General features: G+C 38.4%; 2 long non-coding RNA genes across 2 annotated transcripts in view; one reads left to right on the top strand and one right to left on the bottom strand.

The window, feature by feature from the left end:
• The window catches only part of LOC137853450 (uncharacterized), a 32,650-nt gene extending 27,757 nt beyond the window's left edge, over positions 1–4,893 (top strand). Inside the window, exons 2-3 of the long non-coding RNA XR_011094513.1 lie at positions 220–433; positions 2,163–4,893. This is a non-coding gene — a long non-coding RNA (uncharacterized lncRNA). The remainder of the gene's footprint in view (positions 1–219; positions 434–2,162) is intronic.
• A 6,385-nt stretch (positions 4,894–11,278) lies between these two features.
• Positions 11,279–20,259, bottom strand: part of LOC137853449 (uncharacterized) — a 40,219-nt gene continuing 31,238 nt past the window's right edge. Inside the window, exon 3 of the long non-coding RNA XR_011094511.1 lies at positions 11,279–13,028. This is a non-coding gene — a long non-coding RNA (uncharacterized lncRNA). The remainder of the gene's footprint in view (positions 13,029–20,259) is intronic.

Below are 20,259 nucleotides of genomic sequence, written 5' to 3'. Positions count from 1 at the left end.
CTTGATCCAAAGTTACATCTCTTACAACCACTTGATAAGGAGTTTTTAATAGTAGTGCCTCATCTGAGTCTCCACTGTCATAGAATTCCTATTAGGAACTATAATTAATATCAATTCACGTGAGTTTATCAGAAGTAGACAGTCACCCCTTGTATATGTAAGTATGAACAGCTGCATTTCTACCACTGTTAGAAGACTGACTCTCTTCTCCATTTGTAGGAATGACCTGAGGAGGAAAACAAAACAACAAACAACAAAAACAAACAAACAAACAAACAAACAGGAAATGATCACTGGTGAACTTTGGAAATGACACAGTAATTGAAGGAAGACAGACAAGTAGTAGTGAAGAAAAAGGATTACTGCCACTGCACTACTCAATCTGTCAAGGCAGATGCACCAGCAAATAAAATGTATTTTATTATGGCTCAAGGTAACATTTAGAATAAAATAACATAATTATATAAACAAAGAAAATGTCCATGAAAGAAGAGAATAAATTACTTAAGATCTAGAACTAGATCTTGTCCTAAGTCCTCTATCAAAAAGCTAACAGAAGAGCAGGGTCACTCTGCCTGTTGGTTTAATGCAATGCTAATTATTTTGTGAAAAGAAGAAAAACTTGTAGGAGAGATAGAGACCCTCTCTCATGAAAGAGTCAAAATATGCAGGAACCCAATTTACAGGAAGGATTGTATCTTTTGTATATCATGGTGTAGTGGGTTTATGTGACAAGGTTTTGGTAGCGGGGTCCATAGGGGTGGCTTCTGTGAGAAGAATCCAGAAACTGCCCCATGTTAGGTAAGGGGCCCGCTGCTAGCCAGAGCTGAGCCAATAAGTAATGTTGTCTGCGTCTCTGTGAGAGCAGATTTAAGAAAGGGGAAAAAAAACAAACAAAAACTGGTGGAGAGAGAGGAGTGAGAACCAGCCCTGCAGACCCCAAGGTCAGTGCAGAATGAGGACAGGAGGTGCTACAGGTACGCAGCAGAAGTTCCCCTGAGGCCTGTGGAGAGGCCCCTGGTGGAGCAGGCTGTCCCCCTGCAGCCCATGCGTCCCACATGGAGCAGATCTCCATGCTGCAGCCCCCCCATGGGTGGAGGAGCCCCCGGTGGAGCAGGTGGATGTGGCCTGGAGGAGGCTGCGCAGGAGCAGGCCCCGGGCCGGAGCTGCAGCCCATGAAGAGGAGCCCACGCAGGAGCAGGGGTCTGGGGGGAGCTACCGCCCGTGGGGGACCCGTGCTGGAGCCTTTTGCTCCTGACAGATGGACCCCATGGTACTGAGCCATGCGCAAGCAGTTCTTGAAGAACTGCTGTCTGTGGGCAACCCCTGCAGGATCAGTTCAGGAAGGATGGCATCCCATGAGAGGGACCCCACGTGGAGCAGGGGCAGAGAGAGACCATGAAGGAGCAGTGGAGACGAAGTGTTAGGAACTGACCACAGCCCCCACTCCCCCATTTCCCTGCACCACTTAGTGGGAAGAGGTAGAAGATGGTGAACAGGGAGGGGGGAGAAGGCATTGGGGGGGGGGGGGGAGGGGAAAGGAGGGTATTACTTGTTTCTTTCCTTTGCATCTGACTTCTCTAGCTTGTTAGTAATAGGCAATAAGTTTTACTGTCTCCCTACTCTGAGTCTGTTTTGCCTGTCATGATAACTGTTGAGTGATCTCCCTGTCCTTATTGGAACCCTTCAGCTCTCTCAGTCCTTCTCTTTGAGAAGGACTGAGAGAGCGGTTGTGGTGGAGCTTGGCTGCCCACCCGAGTGTAACCACCACACACAGAAGCTCAAAAATTAACCTATTAATAAAATTACAGTAATTATTTCTTTCTCCACTGACTGAACTGTATAAGATAAGATGGGACCAGAAAGGTAAAAGCAGAAGACAAAATAAGGTTGTCTGATAACCATTTTTACACTACTTATGTCTTCAAGAGGAAAAATTCTTCTACTTTTTGCTGATATTATTTCTGTTTTGTTTGTTTGTTTGTTTGTTGTTGTTGTTGTTGTTGTTTTTTCAGAGAACCACTTTGTCTTTTAGTCATTCTAGTTCTAGTTTTTTTTTTGTTTGTTTTTTTTTTTTTTTTTTAATTATTATCTATTTATTATTAATTTTTTTTTTAGGAGTTAGTTTGTCTCTTCCTTTCTCTCTTTTCTCTTATTATTAGGGCAGTCTGTTGAAGTTCCCACTGACTGAATGAGTGGAAACATTACCTTGATTTTTAAAAATGGAAAAAAGGAAGACCCAGAAAACTACAGGCCAGTCTCACCTCTGTGCTTGGCAAGACCATGGAGAAGATCCACATAAATGCAGGCTGAGTGGAGAATGAATTGAGAGCAACCCTGAGAAGGACCTGGGGGTGTTGGTTGATGTGAAGCTCAACATGGGCCGACAATGTGTGCTTGCAGCACAGAAAGCCAACTGTATCCTGGACTGCATCAAAAGAAGCCTGGCTAGCTGGTTGAGGAAGGTGATTCTCCCCCTCTTCTCTGCTCTTCTGAGACCCCACGTGGAGTACTGCATTCATCGCTGGGGCCCCTGGCACAATAAGGACAAGGTCATATTAGAAAGAGTCCAGAGGAGAGCCACGAGGATGGAGCACCTCTTATATGAAGACAAGTTCTGAGAGTTGGGGTTCAACCTGGAGAAGAGAAGGCTCCATGGAGACATTATAGCAGCCTTCTGGCAACTGACTGGGGCCTAAAGGAAAGCAGGAGAGGGACTCTTTGTCCGGGAGTATAGTATTAGGACAAGGAGTAATGGCTTTAAACTAAAAGAGAATAGATTTAGAGTAGGTACTAGGAATAAATTCTTTCCTGTGAGGATGGTGAGGCACTGTACCAGGTTGCTCAGAGGAGTTGTGGATGCCCCATCCCTGGAAGTGCTGAAGGCCAGCTTGGATGGCTCTTTGAGAAACCTTGTCTCGTGGAAGGTGTCCCCCCTGCCCATGGCAGGAGGGTTGGAATTAGACGATCTTTAAGGTCCCTTCCAGCCAAACCATTCTATTATTCTATGATTCTATGATTTTGTGTATCTAGAATGAGTCTCCTAGTCTCCTTAGCTCAGCTGTATACTTGTTGCATAAAATTGAATGAGCCATCTAATATCTTGCCTCTGATTTACCACTTGTGGAATGGTATAATTTTTTTCTCTTTATGCTTCTAAGGTGATATTTTACAGTATCTCTGTCTTTCTCTCTGCTCTCACTGCTCTCTTCATATTTTTCCAACTCTTGGATGATGGCAATGCAATGCTCTTGGCACTGTTGTTTTCTCCCAGTATATTTTACACATTACACTTTACATTTTAATCATTGAGTAGAGATCATAAATACCCCTGGGAAAAGGCAATGGTTCACTGGACTCTGCTCACATCTTTTTGACTTCTTGGCACCTTAATTCTTGATTCACAAAGGCTCAGTTTCACAAAATAGGAAAAGGGAAGTATTTCCCTTTTTCATTTTTTCCGTACTGCCACTAGGCTGTAGTCTGGAGCTGAGAGTTCTGGCATTAGGGTTTGAAGGTTTAATCTTGAGTCAAAATGGGGCTAGAATCCAATTTTATGTGTAAACACTTAAATCAAAAGGCTGTGCTGTAAAAGGCCTATAGATAATCTCTTCTTTTTTATAAAGACCTTGTTTTAGGTGTGAGCTCTACTTAGCTTTTTCAAAGACTAACTGATGATTAGGTTCTGTGCTTCTTAGCCTAGGTGGAAGTACCTTATAACAGCCCTGACTTAGAAGTCTGTCTGGGGAAGGGACAAGATTGCTAACACATCACACAGATTCAGCATTTTTCTGTTGGAACATCCCTAAATTGAACAGGGAGTGGAAGTACTTCTCCCTGGGCTTTAGATTCCACCCCATGTAGCAGATACAGGCTACTAGTATTGGACATAAGCCAATAAGAACAGGTAAAAAAGGTATACAACATCTGAGTATTCACTCAGAGAGGATGTAGCATTTGTACAATAATCTGTGAAAGCTGTTCTCAGAAAGGGGTAGCAGGGGCAGTCCTTGCTTACTATTGTTGGTAGCATAGCCATTAGCACAATACAACTCCATGGGACTTAGATTTTTAGACTGGGGAAAAAAGAAAAAAGAAGTAGGAAATACATTTATTTTCTGTGTTTAATTTCTTAATTGGACCTCTGAAAAGGATTCTTATTACTAAGTATGTAATCTATTACATTTCTGAAAATGGCATTTTTTAGATGCCTTGAAATGGGTGACTCCTTTCTTAAGAAAGGATAATGGTGGACTACGTATTTTACATCTGAAAGATTGTTGAAAAAGATTCTACCATGCTAGAATTTTTATGGCATGTCTTGATCTCTAATTTACTCACACATAGAATGTACTTGGCCAAATATGTAAACAGCAAGTCAAGCAAAAAAAATCTCTTTCCAGACTTATTATTTGGTACTGTTATAAATGAGGTCTCAACTCAATCTGAATTTTGTAATATTTATAAAACAAATATTTCTAAAAGATATAAAAGGCAAGTAAACAGCGCTGGGTGTGCAGGGAGTCTACGCTCCACCAACACTCACACACAAACATCAAATACACAGAACATTGCTTTACATACGAAACGCAAGTATGCCTATACATACGTACAATCAGAAAAGGTAACAAACAATCCTCCAAGTTCCACGACTCAACAGTCTCCATTTTCCACTCTTCTTCTTGATTACATACAAGTCTCCATTTTCCATTCCCTTTGAACAATATGTCTCGCTTTAAGTTGTCAAGCAACTCGGTCTTCAGGCCTTATGTATCCCGTTCTTCCCAGATCGAAGAAAAGCATATCCATCTCCTTTTCAAGGCCAATAGGCCTGGGTCAAAAGGCACGTCCAGGTCAACAGGGGGCATAACAGCAAAAGCCTTTGATGGCTGTAGCAGCAGAGGGGCCCATGGCGTAGCGGTTGGATCAGTAAAGGAGCCCGCAGCTCCCTCACTATCTGGCAAGCCACACGTTTGTGATTGTGGCTCCACATGGCTCTTTAAGGCCTCAGAGATTGCTCGCCAGGTGCCGAGCAATCCCACCGCAACCTTGTCGTTTTTAGTTGCAGAGTCCCACACCTTGACCTCAGTTTGGTCCCAGATTTCAGGCTCATAAACTGTCCGATTGTTAAGAAGGAGAATAAGCTGGAAGGTTACCAGGACAGTCTTTGTTCCTAAGGACGTATGATTCCCCATAATGTGCAGCTGCTTACCAGCGAGAGGCAGTTGTGTGCACGGGTCCGCTTCTCTCAGCTCGATTTTCTCTCCAGTTCCAGTGCGCCTATTTCCAGCGACTTTCTGTACGAGCTTCTCTGAGCAGTTTGCTGAGTTTGGCTGAACCTATCTTCATGAGGCAATCAAAGTGCCTGTTCCTGTCCTGGTCTCCATTCTGCCAGCCTGTTCTTCTTCACTTCTTTTTCCTGCTTCTTTATTGATGACGTAACTTCATCGTGTTGCCTTTTCTTTATCTTGAGGGTAGGCTCCCCTCTTATACCCTTCTTTCCACAGCAGTTCTTTTCAAAACAACTTTTCATTGGTCAAAGAACTTTGAATGTAATAACAACAGCAAACTGGAGAACAAGAGACCGGCTGGAGAACAAGAAACTGGGAGACTGCATGGAGTCTCCTGAATCACCCTTCTTTGTTCCCGCTAAACTCTTTTCTATTCCTGATGGCCTCATCGTTAAGAGTCTAATGTTATCTCAACCACGGGGCTTTCCAACCCCCATGGCCACATTCGCAAATCTCCCCTTTCTTTATTTATATCAACAATTTTCTCAACATAAATTGCCACTCCATATATAGCATTAAGTAAGAAAACATTATATTAATTGTGACTATCATATTAATTACATTTGATTGTTTGATGAGTTACTGGATGTATTTCTCAGTGCAGGTGGCACAGTTTCCAATATGATGCACTATAGCAATCGTGAAAAACTAAGACTATTTATTTATAATTTACTTTTAAAGAGTGAAATTTAGTTTTTAGAGAAAATATGTAGATCTTTCAATCATTAATGAAATTAGAGCCACTTTTGTTGTACTAATTTCTCTTTAATAATAAAATTTTGTTTAAGGAAGAAAAATTACTTGACTGTAATTGATTTCTACTATATTTTATTCTTACATGCTACACCTGTCATCTTATCTGCATATCTCTCAGATTTAAGACTACAGAAATGGCTGTAGCTGAAGGTGATATTTGTGATGTGCTGTGGATTGTATCGAAATCTTTTGAACTCATTTATGCTATGACATTCTATGGCAGATTAATTAAAATCACAGTTACTTCAGCCCAGGATGGAGAATGGGAAACTAGTCTCAGACGTGAAATGCACTCATCAGATTCAGTCATTGCTTGATTACTCTTGCATCCATCACATTTGTTCTGTGGTGAGTTAACGTCAGTATTTTGGTCATGGAAAAAATGGGAGATGAATGTTCTTGTGGTAAAAAGACAAGTCTTTTCTCACTGGCAACACAAATACGCTTTCTGTATGCCTACAGAAGTGAGGTGAACAATGGAAAATACTTCCCTGTTTTAAACACTCTATCAAAAACTCTGTGCGATTCACCTTTGTGACCTGTTTGAGCTTCTGTGCAGCAGGGAAGCAAAAAGCAGGAGTTTGACTCTCTCTCAGCCCCACACTCTCACAGTACACTACTTTAGCCAATCTACAAGTCTGACCATAAACGGCCTGAAGAGATGACAACCTTTTATTTCTCTGGGCATTTAAAATTCACTGCAGGAAGTAAGAAGTCATTCAGCTGTCTTTCTTTGTTTTATTGTGTCCTTCATAAATGCCCAAATTAAAGAGTTTTTCACAGTTATCAATAACTAGCAATCTTTTTAGCTTCCGTGGTCAACAGCTCTGAGTTTTTCAGGGAGGTGTATTCTGCAGTGAACAATGAAGAATTAAAAACTCATGTAATAAAGCTGATTTCAACTGTCTTGGAAAGAAAGATTTTCTCTGCATTTAATGGTGCCGTATGACTCAGATGAGACTTCAAAAGATCTTTGTACTCATTTTCTCATTTTTCAGCTGAAATTCAGCTATACTGGGACATGTTGTTAGTGTGTTTACCTTCAATACCCCCTGCTGTTCTTCCAGGGATCTGTGATGACACATGTCTTTATCTGCTAGTTCCTGGCTTATTCTGTCACATTGCCAGAGTTAGAATCTGTGTTATGTGCATTTCAGACCTTTGAATGTGATAATAACCTTTGGGTCTGAGAAGGGTACTGAGATGCCAGAACTGAGATGTGATGCTTTACATTTGCAGTCTTTGATTCATGAGTACATTTGGGAAAGTTACTTCTGCAGGAAAAAAGAAAAAAGAAAAAAAAAAGAAAAAGATTGCTTTAAAAACACAAATAACTTGTTTGAGCCTGCCAAGCTTGTGAACCTAGGACATGTCTAATTGAACTCAGAAGTGAAAGATGTGCATTGTGGGGTCTCAGTCTGCTGTGTTGTACATTATACAATTTCAGTGAAGAAGTAAGCCCAAAAGCTGAATTTGATACTGAATTTGATCACAGCTGCTTGACAAGGTAATTTTTTCCTTATTTTTTTATTTTCTTTACGTTCTGATTCTAATTCCCTTAGCAAGACTAGCAAGACTAATTCATGTTTTACGTATCCACAGTACTCTTAAAATGTGAATCAGTCTTAGCAACTCTTTATGACAGTTTGGCTATGGAGTCTGAAAAAGGGGTGGGAGGAATCAGACTGTAGTTAAAAAAGATCATAGAAGAACATTGTTCTAGAAATTGTAGTACAATTCAACTGTTCCCAGATATTTGATAAAGATGTTATCCCACATTTATACTTTGAGAAAGTGAAATCTTTTGTATTCTAGCACTGGGTACTCCAAAGTCCTCCAAAAACTTTGTAGTCTTTTCTAATTTTTCACCTGCATTTTACTTAACATCATGTTCCCATGTTAAAATTAAGAGGAAATAGATTTTTTTGTTTTGTTTTGTACTATGACAGTATAGACAGTCTCAAGACAAAATCACAGCTCCACTAGCTAAATGCAGTACAAATATATAGCCAGACATAACATGTCACAAAAAGTGGCAATCTCAATTGGCACACTGGGTTCTAAGTGAATATTGCAGATGTAGAGACACATTTTGGTTACGTGAATTTACTAGGTGTTCTTCCTGCCTCCTGGCAGAGAGATATGTGATTTAAGTGGACAAGCCCTTGTTTTGGATATTATGGAATCTTCCCATTAGGAGGAGAAGTTCATGACAAAGACAGACGTTTATTTCTTGCCACCCTGCTCACTTAGATAAAATGAGGCCTGTCTTTCTGTGAGCACAGTTAGGCTCCAACAACAGGCAAATTCGGTTGCTTCCAAATCTTTCCTTATTCAGAACTGTCTTTAAAATCTAAATATTCACCATAGACTTGCTGAGATACTTGACTTAGTTCCTCTTTCAGGTATGCATAATAGCAGCATGCCATGATGAGGATGCCTGGCTTTGGTATCTGTTAGCTGTGGCATCTGCATTGTACTCCGATGTAGATGTACACAGAGTAGACCTATTGTTCCTGTGCTTTGTCTAAAGAATTATCAACACTTCTCTCACTTGTTTTTCAGTTCCCTGTTGTTTCCCACAGGCACAAATATGTTCAGTGGTCAATAATCAATAGCTGGCATTTGCATTCATCCCTCAGCAATATACTCTGCTCTTGCATATAGAATCTTATAATGGTTTGGGTTGGAAAGGATTAGGCCCCCTTTAGGTACTGGAAGGCTGCTATAAGGTCTCCCTGGAGCCTTCACTTCTCTGGGCTGAACAACCGTAACTCCTTTCGCCTGTCTTCAGAGGAGAGGTGCTCAAGCCCCTTGATCATATTTGTGGCTCTCCTCTTGCCTCTTTCTAATATGTTTCTGTTCTTCTTGTGCTGGTGGACCAAAGCTAATCACAGCATTCCACATAGGGTCTCCTGAGAGCAGAGCAGAGGGGGAACCTCCCGCAACCATCTTGCCACACTTCGTTTGATGCAGCCCCAGATATGCTTGGTTTTCTGGGCTGCAAGTGCACATTGCCAGCTTATATTCAGTTTTTCCTCCACCAGCACCCCCAGGTCCTTCTCATCAGGGTTGCTCTCAATTCATTCTCCACCCAGCTGGTATTTGTACTTGGGATTGCCCTGGCCCAGGTACAGGACCTTGCACATGGCCTTGTTGAACTTCATGAGGTTTGCACAGGCCCACCTCTCAAACCTGTCCAGCTCGCTCTAGATGGCATCCTTTCCCTCCAACCTGTGAAATGCACAACACAGCTTGGTGTCATTGACAAACTTGCTAAAGAGTGCATTCAATCCCACTGTCCATGTCACCAACAAAGATGTTAAATAGTGCCGATCCCAATACTAACTCCTGAGGAATGCCACTTGTCACTGATTTCCGCTTGGACACTGAGCCATTGACCACAACTCTCTGAGTGCAGCCATCAAGCCAATTCCTTACCCACCAACTGGTCCATCCATCAATTCATGTCTCTCCAATTTAGAAACAAGCTTGTCACAGGGGGGACAGTGTCAAATGCTTTGCAGAAGGGCAGGTAGTTAATGTCAGTTGCTCTTCCCCTATCCACCAATGCTATAAACCCATTGTAGAAGGTCACCAGATTTGTCATGCATGAAGATATCTATATCAATTTAATCAGTGTTTTGTAAGGTGTTCTATTTAATAGGCGTTCGGCTATTTAAATCCAGGGGGAGCTTACCTGCTCCCTACCTCTATCCCCAGTGACACAAAGCTGTTCAAGCTGTTTTATTAGCTAAACTGTTATAAGATGAACATATTAGTGGTGCTATATGTTGAGTGAAGTTGTATGTTCCTTACCCTATGTGTAGAAACATTTCAAAGCTTCAACTCAAATTTTTTTAAGCTTCAAAATGACCTTTTTCTTTTTAATCACATTATGGATATTTTACACACTGTGATATTTTTGTCCCAGAGTGTGACTGGATTGCTCTTTTAGGCCCTGATTCAGCAAAGCACTGATACATTTCCTGCTTTAAAAATCAGCAAGGCACTAGTGTATTTCCTGCTTTAAAAAAAGATTAAAGTAATCCTTGGAAAGTCTGCTCCAGCTTATTGAGAATTTTATTTAAAATTCAGAAACTCTGTTATTCTTCAAACATATTATTATGTCTTATGTCTATAACCTTATATGTCATAACTTAAACATATTTAATGAAGGAATATGAAGCTTTCTTTCTCATCCACTATCTTTTGTTTTCTATGGGAAGGTTCTCAAGGCTCTGATGGCTCATTTATTTGAATTATGTTGCTTATTTGTAAGAAAATGTAAGAGACTTACATCACAAAACATGTTCTCCTGTCGGTTCAATACACAAAAACACACAGGTGATGCTGAAGAAATAATTAATAGTATTTGCTTGTTCCTGTTAACTACATTATTTCTCCAAAGAACAAAATTAAGATACTGGAAATACAAATCTCAGCAAGGAATTTAATTGTCTCATGCTTTTGCAGACACTGTAGCTTTTCAGAAATGTGTTTTCCCAAGATATTAGTCACTGGAGAAGTTTTGTTCTGTAAAACAGGTGTCCTATAGAATTGATCCTTGATCACAGTACTCCCTGTTGAAAAGTTCATAATAGTATTTCGTAAAGTAAATTACAGATTAAATTGTTGTATCATGAGTTTTTGCAGTGGCATAATAAAGGGGTTGCCAAATCAGCTGTATGACTCCCTGCAGAAAAGATACCATTTCAGAGCAACATTTAATTGACGTACAGCTGGCATTGCAAGTGCAAAAAATGCATGTGGACAGGATTAAGGTTGGAGGGATTGTCCCTTGCTGTTCCCAACTTGCTCTTTCTATCAAAGGGCTACTGCAGGCACTGTTTGGATTTGAATTGCTAAACTCCATTTGGATGCTTGTTCTTGCAATGCTAGAGCAGCATTACTCTCAGGCACTGGAACAACACCCAAATGTTATAGCAGCGCAACACAGATCAAGAGGTTTATAATAAAGAGATTTCATGCAACCAGAGTTGTACACATAACACAGAAATACTGCTAAATAAGAAGGAACCAGATTTCAGTGTACTTCTTTTGGCCAAAACTCTATACTCCTCAGTGTATAGTGTTATCACTGCTGTAAATGACAATCTTCCAGTTATATTTTAAAAATGAATGCATAAAATATTTCAAGTTTTTATTTACGTATTTATTTATTATTTTATTTTTATTTTTTCCTTTGGTATATATGCTCCTGGCATAACAGTAAAGTGAAAAGCCTTCTGAAGACAAAATAAGAACTGAAACAATACTATCATGATCCTTTCCTTTGCAAAGCCACAAATGAGACATTTGGGAATGGAAAAATGTTTTGAGGGAACATTAAATTGGCCAAGAACAAATTGCTACAGAAAATGACATCCTCTTCTGAACATCCATTAGTTTCTGATAATCATGAATTCTCGGATGCTTGAACATTCTATTAGTACGAAGCAGTGAGTTAATTGTAATAATTATCAGCAGTTTTAATTGTTTTGTTATAATGTATTTTGCAGTTTGTTTGACAGTGTGAAATCAATATTCACCTCTAGGAAAAATATCTAGTACAATAAAATTAGGCTCTATTACACCTTCCAACCTTAGAATTAAACTTTGTACATAAATATGTATTTCTGTTTGTGGACATAGACTAATTATACTGGATGAGTAGAGATGCATAAATATATTGGACTTCGTTGTTAAAGGGGAAAATGAAGTCTCTTAAGGGTTGTTTCTGTATTTCAAACTTTTGATTTTCAGACTTGAAATCAGAAAGATGATCCTATCTCTTCAATTTTATTGAATATTATTTTGGATTACAAAGAAGTACTTCACAAAGATATAATCATAATTTCTAGAATACCTTTACTGATATCACTTTAACAAAAATGTGGCGAGGTACATGAATATTAATAGTAATAATGATTTCAGATAGGGACCCCAAAGCACTTAGAGAATATAAAGAAATAAATGTTGCAACACCCTTGAGAAACTCTTACTTGCAGTTTAGTACATCTGGTGTAACAAAATCAAAAAATTTTGAAAAAATAATTACCTGAATTTACATAACAGTCTTCAATACAATGAGAACTAAATCACAGACATTTGAATTCCCATCCTGCACTTTAACTACAAAATCATATTGTCTCTCTCACACACAGTGAGATTGTTACATATACTTCCTCAATATCTGTCTTTTTTTATATAATCTTTATGCTGTTCCTGAACATTGTATTCAGGAGTCTGATACTGGAATGGGATTCAGTTTGAGTTTATGTTTTGAAGAAGATGTTTAAAAATTGTAGTTGTTGCAGAAAAGAGTCATGAGAATGTTTTTGGCGATTTGTTTCTAGTGTTTTGGTTCTATTTTTGTGGGAACACTTCAGAAACCCTACTTAAGGGTTTTCTAATACTGTAAAAAAGAAAAAAAATAGTTGGTGGGGTGTTGGAAAAACGAAGAAAAAAAGAAAAAAAAAAAGAACCAAGGGAAAGATGCTGTAGTAGGAAAAAATTAGACTGGAAATAAGTGCTTTTGTTTAACACTCATTTTCATGGATGGTTAAGTAGTGGAACAGACTACCAAAGGAAGTATGGAAATTCTACATTTCCTCGTTTCTTCCAGTTAACTTGCTAGTTCTGTTTTAGTCTAATGTGAGGCATAAAGGGGTTGCAGTGGGATGGTCTAAGTTACGATGGTTTGTGATATACGAGATGTCAGACAAAATGTAATGATTCCTTATGCTGTGATCCAATTAAAAGAGATTATTACCCACACAATTTCTGTGCAGCCCCCACACTGAAGTCTCTTGGCAAGAGACATGTGTCTGTCACCGTCTTGAGAGTGTTAAAAACTTCATTACTGCTTGTTCTTTTTGTTTGTAGAAAAAGACAGTCGACACTGTGATTCCTGGAGAGACTGGAGAGGGGAAGAAACTGAGCTGGATCCCAGAGGAAGACACAAGTCATCCTTCATCCCTGCATGAAGACGGAAATCAGGGAAGGCAAAAAGTTAGTGAGGGGAAGAGACAACAGACAGAATGGAGCAGTGAGACCCACCTAATACAATTTGTGACTACACTTGGAAATGAGATGAGGTTTTGGAACTAATTTCCTACAGTCTAACTTGCATGTGAAATCTGAAGTAAGGGTTAGTGCACACTCTAGCAAGAATTTACATGTATGTAAAAAAAAATCAGCACACCTTTGCACAGTTACCACAATGAATGAGTACTAACAACATCCTTCCTTGGCTAAAAGCTGGTGTCACATTTTGAGGATACAATTGGAAGAAATGGACATAAGTAGCGAGTACTGTCTTTCACTGCTGCTCTGCTCCTGTGATCTATAAATAAAGAGAACTTTAACCTTTTGTAAGCTCAATGATAAGCTATTTGTTGGAGCAGTAATGTGTTACTGCTAGCTGATTCAGAAATGGCAACTAAGGCGCAAGCAGCCTATGCTTCATGTAAAACCCAATTGTAGTGCCGTCATTATAAGGGAGGCTTGAGAGCTCTGTTGTCTTTTCAGTAGCTATCACTCCATTTGTCAAGGGCTTCATCTGTGTTCAGAACATATACCTTTATTTCCTTATAATGACTAATGATGATTCACAGTTTTCCTTTCCTCTGCCTTAGATTCCAACAATGCATGTTTTTAGACCTGATGTCTTAATTCCTTTTTTTCATTAAGAGAAACTTCTAAAGCAAGTAGACTCATGTCTTCTACATACTGTCAGCCTTCCAGAGGGTCTTCAGTAGCTCAATAGGTTTCTCCCATTTTTGAATACTGACCCTTACTGTTTCAGCTATTCTACCATCTTTGAGGTTGTAATTACTGCTGTCATAGCTGTAGCAAGAGCCTCTTACTTGGAAGCTATTGGGGAATGCTCCAGAGGGAAGTGAGCTGCTCCTCCTCCCTCCCCTGAATCCAGAAGATCCTTCTCATCCCTGCTAGTCCCAAAGGCAAGAATCTTCTGGCTGTTCTTTAATCCTGACCCCTTGCTTTGCAGAGGCTAGATCTGAAGCCAAATCACTGAGGTGACAGTGTATATAATGACTTATATTATAATGCCTTTATATTAGTTACCACATTTTAAAACTCTGTCACAATTTCTTGACTATTAGCAACATTGTCAGCTTTTGATGGAACTTTTTTTTTTTCTCTCCTTAGGGATAAAGGGGACTGCAGCTTCTGATGGTTATTGCAAGTGACTTAACACATTTATGAAGACAATTGGTACTATCTTCTTTCTCTGCCTCTCTTACAGAAACTGAATTTATTTTAAGGTCATCTCTCCCTCTTCTCTCTCTTCCCCCCCCCCCCCCCCCCCGCCTCTCCCCCTCCCTTTTCCTTTTTTGTTTTTGGACTACTGGGAGGAGACATCTAATGTACTGTCTTCATATTTCTGAAGCTAATTATTCTGAGACTGTAGCTTTGATTTTATTTCAGGGTGTCACTGCTTTCCTCTTATAGGGAAAATCCACACTGAGATGCCACATTGTTTTGAGAAAATACCAAAAATGCCTACAGAAGGCTTCTCCAAAGAAGGAAACCTATGTAAACACATCAGTGGTTGTATTCAGAGGCTGCCTAACTCATGTACAGGACACAAACTAATGGATATGAAAAGAAAAAAGAGGCTATGGCTTGGGGGAAAAGGAGTGTTTTTAATGGATGATTTTTGTTCTGAAAAAAATGTTGTTCTGTACAACTTATGTGTAGAAATTACATATTACTTCAGAATCCAGGACTTTTCAGGAATAAAACTTGTGCTGGTACTATGTGATGTCAGAACTGCTGCAGACTTGAAAGGATCTTCGATGTGTTTTATTATATGCTTAACAAGAACAGACGAGTTTCCTCCCCACTCCCAAGAAAGAGGCTACTACTTCAAAACCTTTCTCTACAAATACATGAGAGCAGGGCGGAACTTCCATTGGACTAGACCTGATGAACTAGTGTAACTCACTGAGGAGCAAGACTAAGCACCACAGGAGTATAACAGTCTCACCAGGTTGCAGTATATCCATTTATTTTTAGATTTCTGTGCCACAGCTGGAGCTGACAACTTCAGGAATAGCAGTTCTGTCCATGAAAAGTAAAGAAAGCCACATTCACAACCCATCCTCTGGAATACATTAATAATAAAAAATAGAGCAATGTAAGAAAGCATCCTGTTTAAAGGATGCTTTCAGGATGGTCTGTGTACTGGCAGACTGAAAGTAGAGTAAATCTCTGAGGCAAATTTTGTTAACAAGATACAAGGTATTCAGAATGTCACACAGGCAATATCTAAACCACCATTTCCAAGGGTGGCTTAAGTGAGAGGAAAACAAAATGCAGATGTGCCTTTCCAGTTTCTTCTTGCTATATTAAGTGTCCCCATGGTATTTTTAAGTGCATTTTCTGCATATTTTTCCATTCAAAATATTAGGTATCACATCCTTGTGTATGCTCAAAGATGAACAAATTAGAAGGCTTCACAGCATACTGAAATCTTTGTACAAACTCTAAATAAATCATCTGGGAGGAAGAAAGAAACCTTTCTGTGTGAAAGAATAATTTCTTTATAGTTTCATAAAAGCGAGAGGCAGTCCTCAGTCTACTAACCTAGGAGATCTTAAATAAAATGAAGACAGCTATATCTCAAAGTTAAAAAGATCACCAACATCACTTCATCTTAATTGGGAAAGATATGCTTTCTTTGCTATACCTCAACAAAGAAATCAGGCTCAATTTTCTTTCCCCCGATTTTACGTTATTTGAATTTATCTTTCTTAACTTCCTCACTTATACTGCTATAATAATCACACTACAAATAAACTATAGAACAAAATCTGGAAACTACCATAATCTTTGCTCACCTGTGACCAAAGCAATACCAAAGATGTGCTAATTCAAAATATATGCTAACTCTGGTGAGACACTAAGCCTGCTCTGTAAAATCTGCTTCAGCACATTTTTAAAGTGATAAAAACGTGACCAAAGTGACCAAAGAAAGCTTAGAAATGGATTTAATATTTTTCTAAAATACAGTTTTCTAGATAATTTTGACTCAAAAGCCTAAACTTCTTTTATTCAATCAATTTATACATCTTTCAACATTTTAAAACTTATAATCTGCATGGATTTATCATATAACAAATATGGTGTAAATATTACATATTTCTAAATGATCTTTAAGCTTCTAAAATCTCTCTGTCTTGTGTTTTGATGCTTCTCTTCTTCTCTCTTGGACACCTAGAAAAGAGGATTATGGGTTGAAAGAGGAAAAGTGGAAGTATGTCAAAGAAGAAAGACTCCATTATAGTGAGCTAATCTCAAGTATACATGTATATTGGTATGTATTATATATTAAGTGCTTACTAAAGGCTTTAGAATAGGCTGTGTTGCATATTTGCAGTGAACTACAGCTGTTTCCACACTGCAGCCTGTGAATTTTGTATTTGTGTAAGATGATAATAAGAGTAATGTAAAGTATTTTAAAATATGTTACATGATTGTGCTTCTATTTATTTCTTTATTTAAAGAAGAGGATGATTCTTTATTGCCATTACTGCAATGTTTGATCATCTTTCAGGATTAAAAAATACTGTGCTCTTAGTATAGTTTCTTCTCCCAGCTCTCCAGGAATGAATATGCTAAATAATACTCATGACTATTTTCCAGAAATGCTGAATTTCTCTCCTGAAAACCCATATCAAAGAAAGTGGGGTCTGCATCTGAACTGCACATTTGTAGTATCTGTGATTATTCTTGGCTCTTCTATAAATTAGTTCCATAGACAATATTCTCTTGCTGAGTAAGCACAGCAGTCACTCTTAATACCTCATCCACAGGAAGCAAACAAGAAAAATTAAGATTCTCCAGAAAGCCAGTCAGACAAGCAAAAGCAAACTACTTACATGGTGAGCTTTAACAAGGCCTAACAAATAAAGTTTTAGCATCATTACATACATCTGTATGTAATGAAACTGATACACTGTATCAGTGAGCACAGTAATATTTTATTCAAGGTGTGTGTGGTCACAAGTGGTATCAATATTACTAGTTACTCCGATTTCCACAAGACCTGGGTATTAGAGAGACTTTCTGACCATGTAGCCTCCTTCTTCTGTCCTCATGCCTTAGAGAAGAGGGGCTCCTATAAAGCATCTTTAAAGATCACTGCAATGTGTGACAATTGCTGATACTTCAAAGATGTAAATGGTATTAGCAGCGTAAAACGAGTTACTTCTCTGAATTGAATCTTACTTTAGTTAGTGTACACTGAAAGCAGGAATTGCAGCTACTTGGACAAAGCCTAGTGTTCATGAACAGTTTGAAGCCAATAGAGAAAACAGCTCCCCTGAACTTGTCTCAACAGAGGTAAATTGGAGGACTTTGAGCAACAGGACTATAGAAGGACCAAGAACAACCAGGAAGTGGAATCATGGAAAATATTTTAAATTTTCTTTAGACTTGTGTCTTTGTTGTACTAGCTAAAGTGCAGACTGAAAAATCTGTTCAGTTTTACTACTACCTGTGATGGCTTCTTAGAAAATTGATGCTTAAAATGCATGAGCATCCACAGAAAGTCAGCACTGACCAGGTGTGAGGAGAGGTGGAACAAAGGGAGAGAGATAGGGCAGTTGGGTCATTACGTCTCATTTCTGTGAAGAATAATGGAGAGAGAGCTGTGTTTAGGAAGTGTGCAAGAGGAAATCTGGAAAAAGAACAAAGAAAACCAAAAAGGTTGTGAATTTGATGCAATAGCAGCCAAAGGCAGCAGCCTGATGAAAATCCAACTTGGGAGGTATTATCTGGGCTGTATAGCAGAACCCATGTATTAATAATCAATGGTGAGAGTTTCAAATGAAATGATCTCATAAGATATTAGTGATATGAAATATCCCTATAAGATGAGAGGAAGATCTTAGCTAAAATGAACATAAAGAATGATTCCTCCTCACAAGCTTCAAAAATGATTTTTTAACCCACTCTGAGCATGAAAATTTAAAGAGGGGCTGGATGGAAAAGTGTTTCTATGTTTCGTGGAAGAATGTAGAGCTAGATCTGTGAATAGTTATTTTCTGTTGCCCATTATGCTTCCTTCATCTTCACTACAGTTAAATAGAGAAAGAGAAGGTGACACTACTAGTTGGAGAAGGTAAAGAAAAAAGTGCACTACCTCTTTCCACTAATTTAATTACCATCTCAAAACTATTAGTTTGAACTTTCAAAATAGGCATCAGTATGACGGTTGAAACCATTAAAGACTATTTTTTTGGATAGGGTGTTCAACTGGAAAACTCGCCTCCATGAAAATATGACACTACCTCTCCTCCACTGACTCATTACTAATATCAATTTCTCCTGATTTCCATTTGGTAGACAAAGTAGCTGTTGGCCAGAATTGACACAAAAGTATAATTTCAGAGCTTAACTCTTGTAAAGCATATAAAAGTAAAGAACAGAGAGATTATTTGGAACTGAGTAATAAATAAAAATAATTAAAAGAATCTTGTGATCTCTTTAGCCTGTGAATTTGTAGCAATATTACAGATGTTTAGGTAGTGAATGCATTGCTGGGATTTCTTTTCTTTTGTTCATGGGAGGTTAGCATACTGGAAGCCAGAGCTTGTGTGTTAGTCACCTTAGGAATGAAGCAGCAGTAGCAGTAGTTTAACTGAAAAGATTTCTTGCATGTTATGAAAATATCAGTTCTACAAATACTCCCAGTCTTCAATATATTTTCTCTCTGTCTCTGAAGCTAGTGAGAATCCTTCAGACTGACAGGAATTTTCAAAGTATGGCTGCTGGAGAAAAGCACCAATTGCTCTTTTTAGAGCGAGCAAAGTTGGAATAAAAAATAGTATGTGGTTTTGATTCTGGCAGCCATTCAGAACACATAGCCAGTAACAGTCATATAAATAAATAAATTACAAAACATAACCAAAGAGAGATATAATCGGTGTGTTAAAACTTTTGTTAGGAGAGATCAAATATATCTAACAAAACAACACTTCCTGCTAACGGCCACTGTTGGAAACTTAATAGTAGAAATAGATGAATCATTGTCTCATCTAGCATAACACTTCCTCTGTTCCCTGTTGTTAAATTAGCATACTATTTTTAAAACTAAGAAAAACAGTATTTAAATATAGGAAGTAGACTGTGGAGAAACAGTTTATTCTAAGAGACAAACAAATTTCCTCAAGTTTTTTTGATGGATGTGCCATTTCCTGATCCAGGGATAGTACTTTTTGGTAACTAGAATGTGTTTAACCCCTTCCAGGTTGAATGCAGTAAATCTTTTTTGTGCTCTAGTAACCTTGAAAATCTGTAATTTATCATGTTGTGGTGAAATTAGGTTATATTGCACAGTGAAAATATAGTTTTATCAAATACATTAAAGAAGAAGCATGTTTTCATACAAAGCATCTGAAGATTTTGGATTTACTTCTGCCTACACCAAATAGAAACAGTCCAAATGTTGTGTCCTCTGTTTCAATACAAAGGGCCTTTCACCACCATGGCTGGGCTGCACAGGTCTCTGAATAGGTCTAGCAATCAAGCTCCTTTTAGCTCCTCTGTTGGTAAAGTATCTGGTCATGGAGAATTCTACAATGTTTTGTAGAATAGTGTTTTGACTATGGTGAGACACTGATAACTGAAGCATGGGCTATGACACTGACTATTATGCATTATGGTTTAGGGTTCCTAGTATTGGTCAAATTAATACTCTTAAAAAGGGGATTTTTTTTTTTTCTTTTTAATGAAGTTACATTTAAAAATCCAAATTCTTTTGTAAGTCAGTGGGAATTAGGTAGCCAAATGTCTTCTGTGCCTTTGAAAATCTCTGCATAAGTTCATAAATTTGATCACAACAGTCCCTTTTGGCCCTCTAATCTATGAAACTCTTAACCTTCCTATCATGGGATTTAAACTAATTTTCAGCTCATAGATTGGTTACGCTGAGATCCACTTCATTTACTTACTGATGGGATTTATTTTTCCCTGTTTTATGCTGAAGGAAATGTAAAACACTCTCCTTATTCATGGCAGCTACTGTTGACTTTGTTTTCTGGGAGTTTGTCTGGCAAGTGTGTTGGGGGGGGCATGGATGACCATTTCCGTATGTGTTATTTAAAAAAAAATAACATGGTAAATCAAACAGCTTACATTTTTAATATTATTTCAAAAGTAAAAAGGGTAGGTAATCAAC

This window comes from Anas acuta, chromosome 1 (genome assembly GCF_963932015.1).
Source record: "Anas acuta chromosome 1, bAnaAcu1.1, whole genome shotgun sequence".
Lineage (NCBI taxonomy): Eukaryota > Metazoa > Chordata > Aves > Anseriformes > Anatidae > Anas > Anas acuta.
This window is presented reverse-complemented; position numbering and strand designations above follow the sequence as displayed.